Source organism: Rhea pennata, chromosome 9 (assembly GCF_028389875.1).
Source record: "Rhea pennata isolate bPtePen1 chromosome 9, bPtePen1.pri, whole genome shotgun sequence".
NCBI classification, from domain to species: Eukaryota; Metazoa; Chordata; class Aves; order Rheiformes; family Rheidae; genus Rhea; species Rhea pennata.
The window spans coordinates 19,180,207-19,194,178 of record NC_084671.1 but is presented as its reverse complement, the minus strand read 5'-3'; the positions used below and the strand labels follow the sequence as shown (position 1 = coordinate 19,194,178).

The window sequence follows — 13,972 nt, the reverse complement described above, 5'->3', positions numbered from 1 at the left end:
TCCTAAGAGAGCCCTTGAAAAGGCAAAGCTGTTTTCTTCAAGTCACTACACTGAATAACTCCTCCTTCTGCTGTTCTGCCCACAAATAACTTGACTTCCACTGGTTTAATCTACAGAGGGCATATAGGGTATATTTTCTTCCCCTCCTCTTCCCCCACCCCCCTTCTCAACTGTCAATCTCCAGATACAACTGTCAAGTATCCCAATATAGCAAAGTGACAGGTGTTGGAGCACCAGCAGCCAGAGGGGCAGCCGCCAAGCAGAACCTTTCTGCAGCTTGTGCAGGATTAGGGGGATTTCCCCAGCAGCCACTTTTCCATGCAAAGCACCGATTTTCTAATCATCTATCAGTGCAAATCAGCAGTCCAGCGTGGCCCAGGACCTCTTACAGAGCAGGTTTTCTCAAAAAGCATCACAAGGGCACAGCGTGTTTGAATCCCCCCTCCCTCTGAGGGGCCTGGCAGAGAGCTTCACCCTGCTTTAACAATGCAGAGTTCTTTAACCACTTTCTGTAAAATCTGAGCCTGCCAATTAATCACAGAAAGTTTTGTCGTCAGCTGCAGTAAGTGCAGAATTAGACACATGGTAAGAGAGTACTTGGATGTACCTAAATTTTTTATTTCTAAAAATACACAGATAGCATGAACATAAACTGAGGTCTCTCAGCTTTTGGTATTTTAAGAATGTCACTGCATTTATCTCCATTCCTACCTCTCAGATAGGGAAAAGAAAATAGAAGCAATTACACATAAATTAAAACCAGCCATTCTTAAGTCACAACTAATTTAAGTCCCAAACTACTTTATCTTCTCAGCTTTGTAAACAGAAATTATGTACGTACAATTTGTTTCAGAAAGAAAAAAGGAAAACTAGAATAGCTTGAAAAGCATCTACACATTGACATTTGATTATCCCATTGCTACTAGCCCAAATTTAGAGTACAGGACTTCTAACCTGGAGATATTTAAATACAAGCAGTCATTGATTAGCCTTTTCTTCTTATATATAATGTTGTCTCAGAATGTGCTTTGGGGAAGAAGTGAATGTGACATACCATGGCTCTTATCAGCTCAGCTAGATTTCTCATTTCGTCTTTGAGAATATCATCACCTTAAGGGCACAAGGACAAAAAAGAAAGCTTTACCACAAACTGAAGTCCTTATCTTCTTTGCATTTGAACCGCTACAGCTTGGAGAATTTCATAGGCATCCAATAAGTTCACAAAACACCTTACTTACAGTATAGTACCTTCAAAGTCATAGCTAAATGAAATTAATAACAAGCAAGAGAATACAAGATGAACTGAGCAAGTGCAAGTAATGTCCACTTTGCACTCATGACCTAGCCTCAGAGCCTGCAAGCTGTCAAAAAATGCAGGCTGCACCCAAAGATAGGTTGGAGGTCTTACAAAGGATTTGCCCTCACTGCACCAGTAAGTGGATTATCGTACTTTCAGCAACTTCTCTTTAATCTAGCTGAGTTAAACTGCAGAATAAAGCACTCAAACATCCAGCTCAATTCAGTTCATAGTTGATGTGCTGTACTTAGGCTGCTACCAGGTACTAGCTTCAGCTAATCATTTCAAAAGCAAACGTGAAAGCCATTCATATTGCCGCATTAATCTCTATTACTGCACAGAATCATATAACTGAAATATGGCATGCACTAAGTTGACAGCACCCATACTACTCATTACACAGCCATTGAGTATAAAAGAGGGCTTGAATAATAACAGCTTCAGCTAAAAGTGAGCTGGTAGTAAGATGGACATGCATGCCTAGTTCTTAAATGTGCAGAAAGTAAGGCAACAGCACTTGAAGTTGTTCCTATGTCTACAATCCTTCTTTCTGCCTTAATATGCACTTTTGCTGGAAAAGTTTAACAAATACTATAAAAGTTAATATTAGAGACTAGAAGGATGAAAATTTATCAGATTTCCACAGCATACATGCCAGCCCAACATCAAATTGTCCTTGAATACAGCAATCCTTGCAAAAATACAAGTGTGCAAGCGCGGCTAGTACTGCTGGAGACCAACCCAATTCATTTTCAACTGATAGGACTACTAAACGCATTCAGTACAGATTTTTTTAAAAAATGAAGCTGCTCCAATAATGGAACCAGAAAAGAACTCAAATAATAATCAGCAACTTCCACTTCAAAACAATTCAGAACAAAACAAACCTCTGAGAATGAGTTTTAACAGCTGATATAGGACTGATGCCATTTGTTCATTATCAAATTTCAAGAAATGATAATCTGTTCTGTGGCAGACAGAACAAAACTATGCATAAAGAATAGGATAGTACCATATCTCTTGAGGACTTTATGCTTTGATTTAAAAGGCTTTGCTTCATAATGGCCAATTTATTAAAGTTTAGAATTCAGAAGTATAAAAAAAACAATGCAAAGAAATGAAGAGGTTCAAGTTTGGTTATGAATGCATTTTGCTTCACAGGTCTTTTCAAAACATATTTGCTGAATATGCATGTTTAAATTTACTAAGGAAAAAGTAACCGCTAACATAAAAACAATGTATGTTAACATCATTAATAAGCTGTTGTGTGCCTATATGTTACTAATGACATGAACGGAAACCAAACTGCCAGACCAGCACTATCCTTCTCCCTACCATTCCTTCCTAACCAACATAATGACCATTGACAAATTCTATATTTTTCTTAATCCATACTTTATAAATATCTTTATAAATAATCCATACTTTACTCACAGATGTATCAGCACAAAATACTTCTATCTGGATTAAATGAGCTCACTGATGCCTTTTAACACTTAATAGCAGCTTCCAGTACCTACAAACCCATTCTAGCAATTCCTGGAGAATGTAAATTATCTGAAACAACACAAAGTGCAGTAGCCACAAATATTGTTCTATCCAAGTTAATTTAACAGCAGCACTGGCTAATGTTCAACAAAAAAAAAAATCAAAATAGTGAACATTTATCTAAATTTGTTAAGCTGGAGAAAGCTCTGGGCAATGATTTCAGGGGGGTAACTGTTTCTATTTTTTACTTCAGAATACACGGAAATTTTCACTGTTAGTTAAACCCCATAAAACAAAAGAGAAAGATCTTACAATAAAACAAAAATCAAAAAAGGTGACATACAAATTTAAGTACTTGTCCAATATGTATATGTGGCTTTTCTTTTTCAAATGCTACCTTGTTAGATGTTAAAGGTTCTTTAAAAAAATACCTACCAACACTCTTCAAGAATAACAGACTAGCTACTGTGGATTAGCTTACCCCTTCCTACATAAAGAGGAACCAGAGACCCACGTCCGTCTCTGGTTGGTAGCAGCCTCTTTGGAGGGAGGCCTTCTGTTGGCAAAGACCAAAATTGCCACAGCCAGGACCATCAGGAGTCACAGGTCCTTCTCAAGCTGCAGCCTCACCATGAGGCAACATCTCAAATCTGCCAGCATCATTACTCACATAATTGTTCCTAGTGATCTGAAAGGATTTAAATACTTTCAAACTACAACTCTTCTCTTAACTTAGCATTTTGACTGAGCAGGGTCAAAAAGTGTTACATGTGCAATGACAGCAGCAGATCTAACAAAATAGTAAACATGCAGCAAAAGAAGTGGAGAATAGCTGGGCCATGGTCCCTTCACCTATACTGCAATCAGAACTGGGCACTATACTAACCACAGCCTGACTCCAGACATCTTGAATATCTCAGGGGAAAGGAACTCCTTTCTTGTGGGTTTGACAGCTGTCCCGCAGGGAGAGCTGCCACTCTGAGCCCTCGCCTCTTCTTTAGAAGATAGATCTTATTGAATATGCACTGGCCCATACAGTTGCTTTGCAGAACATAGACCTGCAATAGTTTCATGTAAGACAACTTTTTATTTGGAAGTGCAGGATCTCAGTATTTCTCTAGTACCCCCAAAGAAGTAAGGCTACCCTAATGTTATGCACAAAATAATTTCTACCTGTACCGAGCCAGTATAGTGACTGCAAAAGACAGTGTGACAGAAGAATTCTTCCTCATACTGCTGCATGCACTGACTTCCAGACGACCATCTGGTCCTTTATTTTTAAATTTTATGCTGAAGTTCTGCTACTGCTCCCACTAAATTTGCTTGCTGTGAACTCTTCCACTGACTTAAATGGAAGGAGGACTGCATCCTGAAGATTCTCCACAAAACTGAAACGAGAGTTTTAGTAAAACAATTCAAGGAAGTATACACCCTACTATACTTGACATTTTTTTTTTCTTATTCTTAAGCTATGATGACCCACAGTCATTCTTAATTAGACACAGTGAAAACAAAGGAACAAGGTGGGACAATTTAAGACAGTCAGGACAATTTAACAGGAAAATGGAAAAAAAAAGAACAAAAGAAGATAAAACAGTATCTAGTTTATTACATATAGAAAGAGATTTCCAGAATTTACAAACACCCACATTCTCATTCCAAGAAGAGAGTCAATTTGAAAAGATCACCCTTTTTTTGTTTTCATTTTGTTTTGTGTTTTTTTGTGTCTTGTTTTTTTATTATTATTATTTTTTACAATATATACAATGGAAGACTTTGATTTCTTTTTTTCTGATTTTTTTTGTCAGTTCCTGTGCAATTGATGAATTCAAGTTGACATTTGTAAATACCATGTACAGTAAAGTTTGTCTTCATTGTAGTTAATACAGACTATTATTTTACAAGGAGTACAAAATTATTTTTCTTTTGGAAAGAACTTAACATCAAGGTTATCTTACAACTGATAGTATCAGTAAATATGACTGTACAATCAAGGCCCAGGGACCAATGACTCATATTATATTACTTTCTGAATTACAATCTTAAAACAAGAATAGTACCCTACTCTATTCTTAGAAGCCTTGTTTTAAGCAGTTTCCCACTCTGTTTACAACAGAATATAGTATACCTCAGTTCCACATCAAAAAAAGATGTGCTGTAGGAAAAGTTACATTTTAATTAAAAAAGTACATGTATAAATCAAAACCTATGTTAAATATTTAATACTCTTCAACCGACATTAAGTTTTGTATGTAATAATTTACAATGATGATTTGTCATACAGGTTTTCAGCAGCAAATGAAGATGTGTAAATGTGCTAGTAAAATACCCATTCTCACCATGACATAGTGGTGGGCACATCAGTTCATTGTGGCCAGCTAAGTCCTTGTGGTAGAGGATGAAGTAAAAGAGACTCATTGTCCAGGTGTCACAGTGCTTCTGCTTGGCACAACACAGGATGTGCAGCTCAGTCAATTAACTCCTGAGGTTTGTGTAAAGTAAACAAACTGAACTGGATGCATCGTACCCATTTACAGAGGGAGGAGGAGGAGGAGGAGGAGGTGAGGTCCTAGTTGTGATAACATGAAACATTTATAGTCTTGATACCCATGAGTTAAAAGAAGGATTTGCTGAGGTTGTATAGGTCATCATTCTGAAATTGAAAGAGAAAGAAAATTAGCATCATGGACACTTCAAGCACTTCAAAAGCCATTTGTTAACTAATTAATTTTGTTATCAGAACTGAAAATGCTAGCACCTTGAAAAATTACAGCATGCACACTTGAACTATACTCAAGCATCTGAATCAAAAAAGCATTTGAAAACAGATGTTGGCAATGAAATTTGAAGCAGTCAGGAACACTTTTTTAAAGTGCAAGAGATTCATCTAAGCAGAAGCAATTTTAGGTAACTATACTGATTAACTCTGACAAGTTCCTGTAACAAAAGAAAGGAAAAAAAAAAAAGTTCAGGCCATTAACCTATTGTTGGCATTTTTATCCATTACAAGAAAGGTTCATTAGATACCAGGCCTCCCTGTAGAGCTTACTGGCCACCTGTAAATGCCAGATTTTGCTCGAAAAGGATAACTGAGGTATGGAGTATTAGGGATGCAGCATCCCCATTCACCATTGTTATAAAAGGTCCCACACCAGGGCACCCTGTCAAGTGCACCCAACTGCACGCATGGCACAGCGGTGGCCAGCTCTCCAGGCACGCACACCCAGTGCCTGCCTCACACCAGCGGTGGGGTGAACCTTGCTGCTCAGAGAGCTCCCAGGTGAGCACGCAAACCTGGAGCTGTCACAGACCACAGCACACAAACCCCCAGTCCCTCTCTCCCCATGCTACAGCAGTTAGTAACGTAGACATACCCACTAGGAGCCAAACAACACAACAGTGAAATGAATACTATTTTTGCCTTAACTAGAGTTAGAGGGCTACCATCATTTCCATTTTGGGACCTTCACATGAAAAGCTCATGAAGCAGGGCTTAGATTTTACATAGAAGTATGTCTATTCCTGTATCAGATATTAACTATGCTCCGAAAAAGATAGGTAAATAGTATATTTTCCTCAGTATAAACAAAGGCTTCCCATAGAGGCACTGGAGTAAAAAACTGAAAAGACCTCCTGTCCTATATTCTTTAATTGCCCAAGAAACAGAATTTACTTTGTGTGGTCCTTCAAGTAAAAGGAAAGCCTATCCTTGCAGATGATGTGTGGTATGCTGTGAAAGCTCCCTGGAGAATTATCTCACAGATCTCTTATTTACTTTCAACTTTCTTCCGAACTCATATTGCAATCTACTGGAATGTTCCTACAGAATATCTATATCCAGCTTAACATAGCTTTGCAGCTTGCAACTATGTTGAACCTAAAATAAGCCAGTAATGCCATACTTTATTAAAGACTAGTGACAAAGAAGAAATTGCTTAATTTAAACTGAGGAGTGAAGTGCACATGATTTGCGCATTTCATATCTGAAGTGTGTGCTTCAGATCTGGCTCTGGTCCAGCAAGGCTGAATGAACAGTTGAGTACAGGAACAAACCATACCCACTAGCACAGTCACATAGTCCAGCCTATGCTGCACATACAGTGGAAGACAGTGGAAGGAGAATTCAGCTCTTCCATGTTGCTATACCTTATTGTGTTACAAGCATTTAAGCAAATAAATAATATCAAGACCAAATATTACATCTCTCAGCTAGTCCTTAGGTAATCCAAATACAAATACTGAGTATTTTAAGCAAAATGATTTGTTCTGTCCAGTTCCTCCCCAGTTCAACCAGTACAGTCATGAACTCATTGCAAATGCTCTTTGTGGGCATTTATTCCTGTATTCAGAAGTCAGAAGAGTAAGGAAGAAAGAGTAACAAGTCTATCTGAAAAAGAAACCAGTTTCTAGAGGAATTCACTAGGCAAATAGTACTGAAGAAAATCATAGTTACTGAAAGCCCAATGCTCACGTATTCAGACTCTGAGCACGTGCAACAAGGATGGAAAATGCAGCAGGCTGAAATATCCAAGAGTTTGAGACTCAGACAACCGGTCAGAATCACAAGGGGCACAAACTGGAATAGGCTCTCTTACATATAAATTTTATCTTTTTATATTACATATAAACTTCTCAAGGGCTGGTCTCAAGCTTGTTATACACCTTCAGCATCTTCAGCACTACAAGGTGGCATGTCCAGATAGATTTTCTATCATCCCTCTACAAAAACTTATCAGTAGCTTTTGTTGGTGAAGTATCAAGTAGAAAAAGCAAATATCACAAGTTAAATTGGAAAATTTCACCAGACCAGAACTCAGCCCCATATCCGTTGTTTTAAAGATGGCAGCGATGTTCCAATGCATAAGCCCAGCATCCTTAAGGGGTACTTTTTAAAAGTTATTTTTAAATAACTCCTATTATTCACTGAGATCTAGAAGACTATTGTACAGTACAAAAGAATATCTTTAAAACTAAAAATAAAATTTTAAAACTAAAAATAAAAAATAAAAAACCCACACTATTTGAGTTATTTGAAACCTATTAAACATTTTCAACAATATTACAAAAACAAGATACACATAGGGAAAGTTTTCTTCTAATTATGTAGGGAAAAAAAAGACATTGAAATACATTAAACTCTTTGCTACAGATCCTCTTAATTATTGATTGCAATGATTCATTTTCATCTCCCTATTTCCTCCTACAAATCTCTTCCCACAAAACAAAATATGGATAACCGCCAATGTCAATGCAGCTGTTACCTTAGGATGGCAGAGCCTCTTCTGCCTGAACACACAAGGATGTCTAGAAAACAGCCATTCTGAGAACAAACCTACTACTCCAAGGTCACTGTAGATACAGCCAACCCAAAAGGTTTTTGATCCAGAAAATTCTCTGTGCACAATTTATAGGGAAAAAAAAAAAAAATCTGTTTTAGTGTAAAATGTTCTTTGCTAATGTAAAATGTCCTTTGCTAGACTTAAAGGAACATTCCTTGATTTTTGACAAAATAACTTAATCTCAGGAAGACTTTTAATTTGGAATAAGCAATAAACAATACTTTGTCTTTTCAGAAAGGGTTTCCAAGGTTTACTTTCAGTAGCATCTCTTAAACACAGGATTAAAACAGCAAACTAGTCTGAAGGCGCCAAAACAAAATACTTAATAATACAAATTTTTAAAAATTTGTATTATTCAACTGGAAATAAAAAGCTGTGCATTAAAACTATCGTTTCTTAAAAACAAAAGATCTTACTCCCTCTCTCTTCACTGAACTATACAGCATGTTTAAAGAGGGAAGTGCCTTATAAGGGATTTAAGTCATCATCTGGACACCCCATTGTTTCTTATCAACAAGCATCAGCATTTCCTTAACAACACATAAAAACAGTGCAGAAGACAAGTGTTTCAACAGAGAGTGCTAGGACTACAGTGACTGAGGTAAGGATCATTAGAACTACTGACATCACTGTTGGCAACTAAAGAAAAGGGAAAACCTGTGTTTAATCTATTTCCTACTCACCACAAGCTTCAGCTGGAGTCCCCAATAATACGGTTTGTGGTTGACTTTATGGAAAAAAAAATCAGTGATGCAAGAAAAATGTACTGAAACAAACAGGAATCTTTAAAAGGTACTACAATGTACCTCTGACAAGCAGTCTCTGCTCAACATCTGTTCCAAAATACAGGCAGATAACACTAACATATGTTCCAGCTGGCAACACTTTCTTCTCAAGACTATCAGTCCAGGCTAGATACAACACAACTAACTGTAGCTCCTATTACAGATGAAGTCCCATTTTTAAATCCAGTAACTAAAAATAATTTGATACTTCATTTTATTTCCATTATTGGGGAGCTGGAGAGGATGAGTACTTAAAACATGACTTCTTCAACAGCAAAGTGTCTAGACTATTTAAAGATACTTTTCCTGAAGATAGCTAAATTTTCATATAGAAAATTAGTGTTTTTAAAATACATTTAGAGTGTAAACCTTATTCTTTCCTTCCAATGCATTCTTGTTAAAAGAAGTAGCCAGAAGAACAACTATCTTAAAGGAATTAAAACAAAAATTCAGGTGATCTTAAAGCAAAAGACTTTCCAGCAACCAAATTTAAACTTTTATTTACAGCTAAGGGCTAACAATGTGTCTTACATGTAAAACAGAAAAGCCCCTGCAAAGGATCATTCCATTTAAAAACAAGAAAGATAATACACAGTTGCTGTCAAAGCTCTATGATTAATTCAACAAACAAATACAACTACTTCTTCACTGATTATTATAACAGGGCAAAACACAGCTCCAAAATGCCAGATTTACCTGGTACATCAGGGCACATTTTTTCAACATTAGCTAAACATCACCAAGGCACAACAAACTGACAGAAATAGGAAGCAGCTATGAAAGTAACCAGGTGGAAATTTACCTTTCCTACTGTATTCATGCTAGAAACATCAGGCAAATGAGCAATAATTGTAAAGGAACCACCAAATATTGAAATATTTTTCAAGGCTAGAGAACTATCTGTTAATTTGCTGTGGTTGCATAAAAACATCCACAGAGCCAGGTGAACGAGTTTGACTGAAGAACCAGCAGAATGGGGAGAGCAGGGCTGATTTTTGTAGATCAGCAGCAGTGGAATCACTTCCTACCTCTCCCCGCAGTCTCGCTAAATTGGATGAATTCCACCAACCTTGCCATCCTGCTCGTGTCTCCTTTGAAACGAGGAGCAAAAAGGAGCAGCTGAAGCTTCTCCGACAAAGTCACTAGTTACAAAGAAGAGGCTTTAAAAGCAAACACGTGCTTGTTACCTTAGGATAGTATTATGTATCTTATTCTGTGTAGATCATATGGTGATTTATTGCATAATGAACACATCTACCTACTAGAAGATAAAAGAGATTAGGAACAAAAGGTCAAAATAAAAAAAAGATGCCTTTACGAAAAAATACCAGAAGATTCATGGAAAATTTCACCAGGCTCAGGTAACCTGATCTGAGCACTCTATGTCTATTCAGGTAACCAAGTTATCTTTAGTAATATAACGCAAAGTAAACACATTTAGTAGCACTGAAAAGCTCATTTACAGCTCTTGTCCTCCTGCTGTTTGCATGCATCATTTTCTAACTGTAGTGAAACTGTGCACTTCTACTTAAAAGCTGAATTCACCCACAGGTTTTGTGTTCACTATCCTCATAAATATTGTCTGTTTACATTCTTCTTGGCATTACTAGCATGCAAACAGATGGGATAGAGGAAGTATCCCATTCAGATAGATTGAAAATTGGCAACTAAACATCACCCAGAAGTTAAACTAGCTCAAATACCTTATTTTCAAAGAGATGCAAACATATGGTACAGTTTCCCCAATCTTAAACGCACATTGAAAGAGTGAAGGAATGCAAGCAGAAACAATGGTTGCTCTACCATGTTAATTGTAGTCCGAGTACTAATAAAAGAAATTCACAATAGAACTAAACAAGGTAATTACAACATTGCTATTTAACTTGACAGGCTGTAATTTACATTTAATAAGCCTAGGGGATGAGTGTTACTTCCTTGTACCCCAAAATGTCTTAGTCTTCCTTATGAATGTCAAAAACAGGGAATTACTGATCAGCTGGTTTCACCAAGTCATCTACTGCCAGACCAAGTAATTGGATTTGGTGTTTTCATCCCCTTTTTCTTCTCCATATAAAGTTGTCATTCATCGACGGAGGATCCTAATGACCAGTAGAAAATGGCAGTCTTTTGTCATTAGTTCAGACAAAATAAACTCCTTTCGGGTACAGCAAATAATAATAAATTCATCTTCTGACAAATTCATCTTCCCCACAGAGCCTTCTGCCAGAAAGAGAAGGGGGAGGGAGAAACTTTTTAGGTACAATGATGAACAGTAAAAGACACTCACATTTAAGAAACTCCTACTCTAATTTCCTGTACTTTAAGCATAGTGGGAAGACACAAACTAAACCATGCACGTACTTTGGATTAGCTTCTGCCTAGCAAAGAATTTATATGTTTGATTTTAACTTAACAATGTGTCAACTTGATTTAAACTCACTCAAGACAAATCTAAGTCCATCACTTCAGTCAGCAAGAAAGGTTGCTGCCACAGGCAGGAAACCAAGGACTGGCTGCCAGCAAAGGGCTGACACAGGAGAGACACATCAGTAGGGGTCACATTTGTGTCTGTTTCCACCAGTGAGGAGCAGCAAAGGAGCCAGTTGTCTGGGCTGGTACATAAAGATACTGGACAAACTAATTCTCCAGGCTTGTGTAGAGGAAAATTATTTAAGGAATCTCCCACTTTATTATGCAGAATAACCAGCAGTTGTAAGTTTGAACACAGTGACTTCCCCTAAAGCACTGAATTTCTGACAAAATAATTTATCTTTTCAATTTTGGAGAAGAACTATTGAGGTTTTGTTTTTCTTGAAGACTAAAAGAAACATATGACAAAGCTTAGAATGAGCTGTAATATAATAGGAAAGAGGGTTTTTTTAAAAAAGAAATGCTGCAACTTCTATTGCAGTGATACAGCTAGGCATTAATGCAAAACAACTGTTCAACAGCTACCCAAGTTACAGAAAATCAAGTGACAGCTTGCAGATTCTGGATTTCTTTAATGAAATGAAAAACACAGAAGAGTATCTCTCATGAAAATGTATTACACTGTAAGTGGGATTCTTGTGTTTGTTTCTTCCTATTTTACAACAGAACAGAACATTTGGATCTTTCCTCTTCCTTTATTAATAATTCAGGCTGAGTAATCAGCTGAAGGTTGAGTCCAGTTTACATCAAGAGAACGTTTTGTGTCAGAATTGAAAATAAAAACATTACTAGGAATTCAGGGAATACAGAGTCTCATTGGATTCTATAATGCAACTTCACACCAAATCCTCTCATAATGCTTCTCTGATGCTCTCGGCAGCGTTGCTCGTGTTTGGTGTTCCCCAGATACATCCACTGTTAGCCCAGTGTCCTCTCCCCTCCCTCAAAATGCAGGATAGAGTATAGATACCAGAGACTAAATGTGGAGCTAGTTAACAGCTTCAGACTTCACAGGAAAAAGTTGTTTCTGTTCCAAAGACTCAGAGAAACCAGCAAAGTCAGAAAATGAGGTCATTTATCCTTTTGGAATTTGTACTGTTCAGTTCACTGAGTCAAAGAGTTGAACCCCGAAAGATCTGGGGCTTTCAAAGCTCCCCCTGAAGACCCCAGAACTTGCTCTCAACTCAAAAAAAAGCAAAGCTGGAGTGCACTTTGCATGGCTATAGCCTTTAAAGAGGAAAGCATTGCTCAGCATTTACTTTTATCAACATAGGCAGTCATCACAGTTTTGCTCCACTCCAGCGGAAAAAACCTCCACAACAATAGTCCAATTTCACTGTTATAAAAAGTCCATTTACTATGTTTTCAAAGCTATGCTTCTATACTTTTTCCACAGTCTGAAGGTTAAAAATGCAAATAATTTTTAATAATCTGTCAAAATAAGCATCATTTATATCCAAGAGTCTAGGATTACTAACAAGTAGCAGCCAGAAACGCTCTTCATCAAACAATTTGTTTCTCAAAGGAGTGTTCTTACCAGAAAAATTTTTTATTACTTTTATGGAAGTTTAGCATTCAATAAAGCTCACCAACACTAAGAACTATTACTACTGCTCTCGTTATGGGGAAGCAGAACACCTACGCGCCTGGAGGGGTATTCGCACACCTCAACTCGTCAGCAGTCTAAAATTGCAATTAAATTTGACCGAACTTCAGATGAGCACACTAAAGCTGTGCAAGTATTATGTCAACCAAACTACGTCAGCAGTAGAGCTCAGCTACATCCAGCGCAGTTATCTCACAATCAGAACAGATCTCAGTTACCGAACTGTTCATTCCTGCCCTCTTTCTGTGAATCTGCATTTCACAGGCCTTTCTGCACTGAGGACTATTTCCCCGTCCCTCCAGCCACATACTGCCACTTCCTCCTCTTTTGACCTTACTTCTTTATAGTGTTCATTTTCTGCCAGATTTACTTTTCTCTGACAATATGTTAGAGAATTACATAATTACAGCTCATCCAACTTAAAACTCTTTTTTGATGCGCATTAAATTGTGCTAGTTCAACCTTATAGCAAAGATTTACATCATTCTGCATACCTGGAACTATTTTCCCCTCAACAGACAAGGAAGGGCAAAAAAGCAGAACCAGCCAGAAGAAAAAATGGCATTTAAGCAGAAGCCCTGCAGGGGATAAACTGGCCAGCTGACCTTGCCTTTGAAATTTTGCCAGTCCAAATTAAGTAGTTAGTCTATGCATCATTTCTGGCAGCAGCATAGGAAGGAAGTTCTCCAGTGATTTTGGATGAAATACTTCCTCAATTCTCAGCAACAGAGCATTAAATATCAAAAAGGATAATAGAAACCTGCTGAAAGGCACATTCTCAAAAACACACCAAACAAACTAAGAAATCAGAGATGATTAGAACAAACAAAATGTCATGAAGCTGACAAAAAATGCAACAGGAAGTATGGAAACAGAGAGATGCAAGCTATCCGTTATTTTGTGATTGTTTACTATGCCTTAATATAAAACCTGTATCATACAGCAGAAATAACAGTTAAAAACAAATTAGAGGTAGAGCTATATCAAAGTAAAAGGAGAAAACCTTTGGTAGGAGGCAAAAAGCTAC

At 37.3% G+C, this 13,972-nt stretch overlaps 1 protein-coding gene across 1 annotated transcript in view; it reads right to left on the bottom strand.

The window, feature by feature from the left end:
- Positions 1-4,371: 4,371 nt before the first annotated feature.
- The window catches only part of IRS1 (insulin receptor substrate 1), a 55,992-nt gene continuing 46,391 nt past the window's right edge, over positions 4,372-13,972 (bottom strand). Inside the window, exon 2 of the mRNA XM_062583132.1 lies at positions 4,372-5,438. The gene's annotated coding sequence lies outside the window, so the exon portion shown is untranslated. The remainder of the gene's footprint in view (positions 5,439-13,972) is intronic.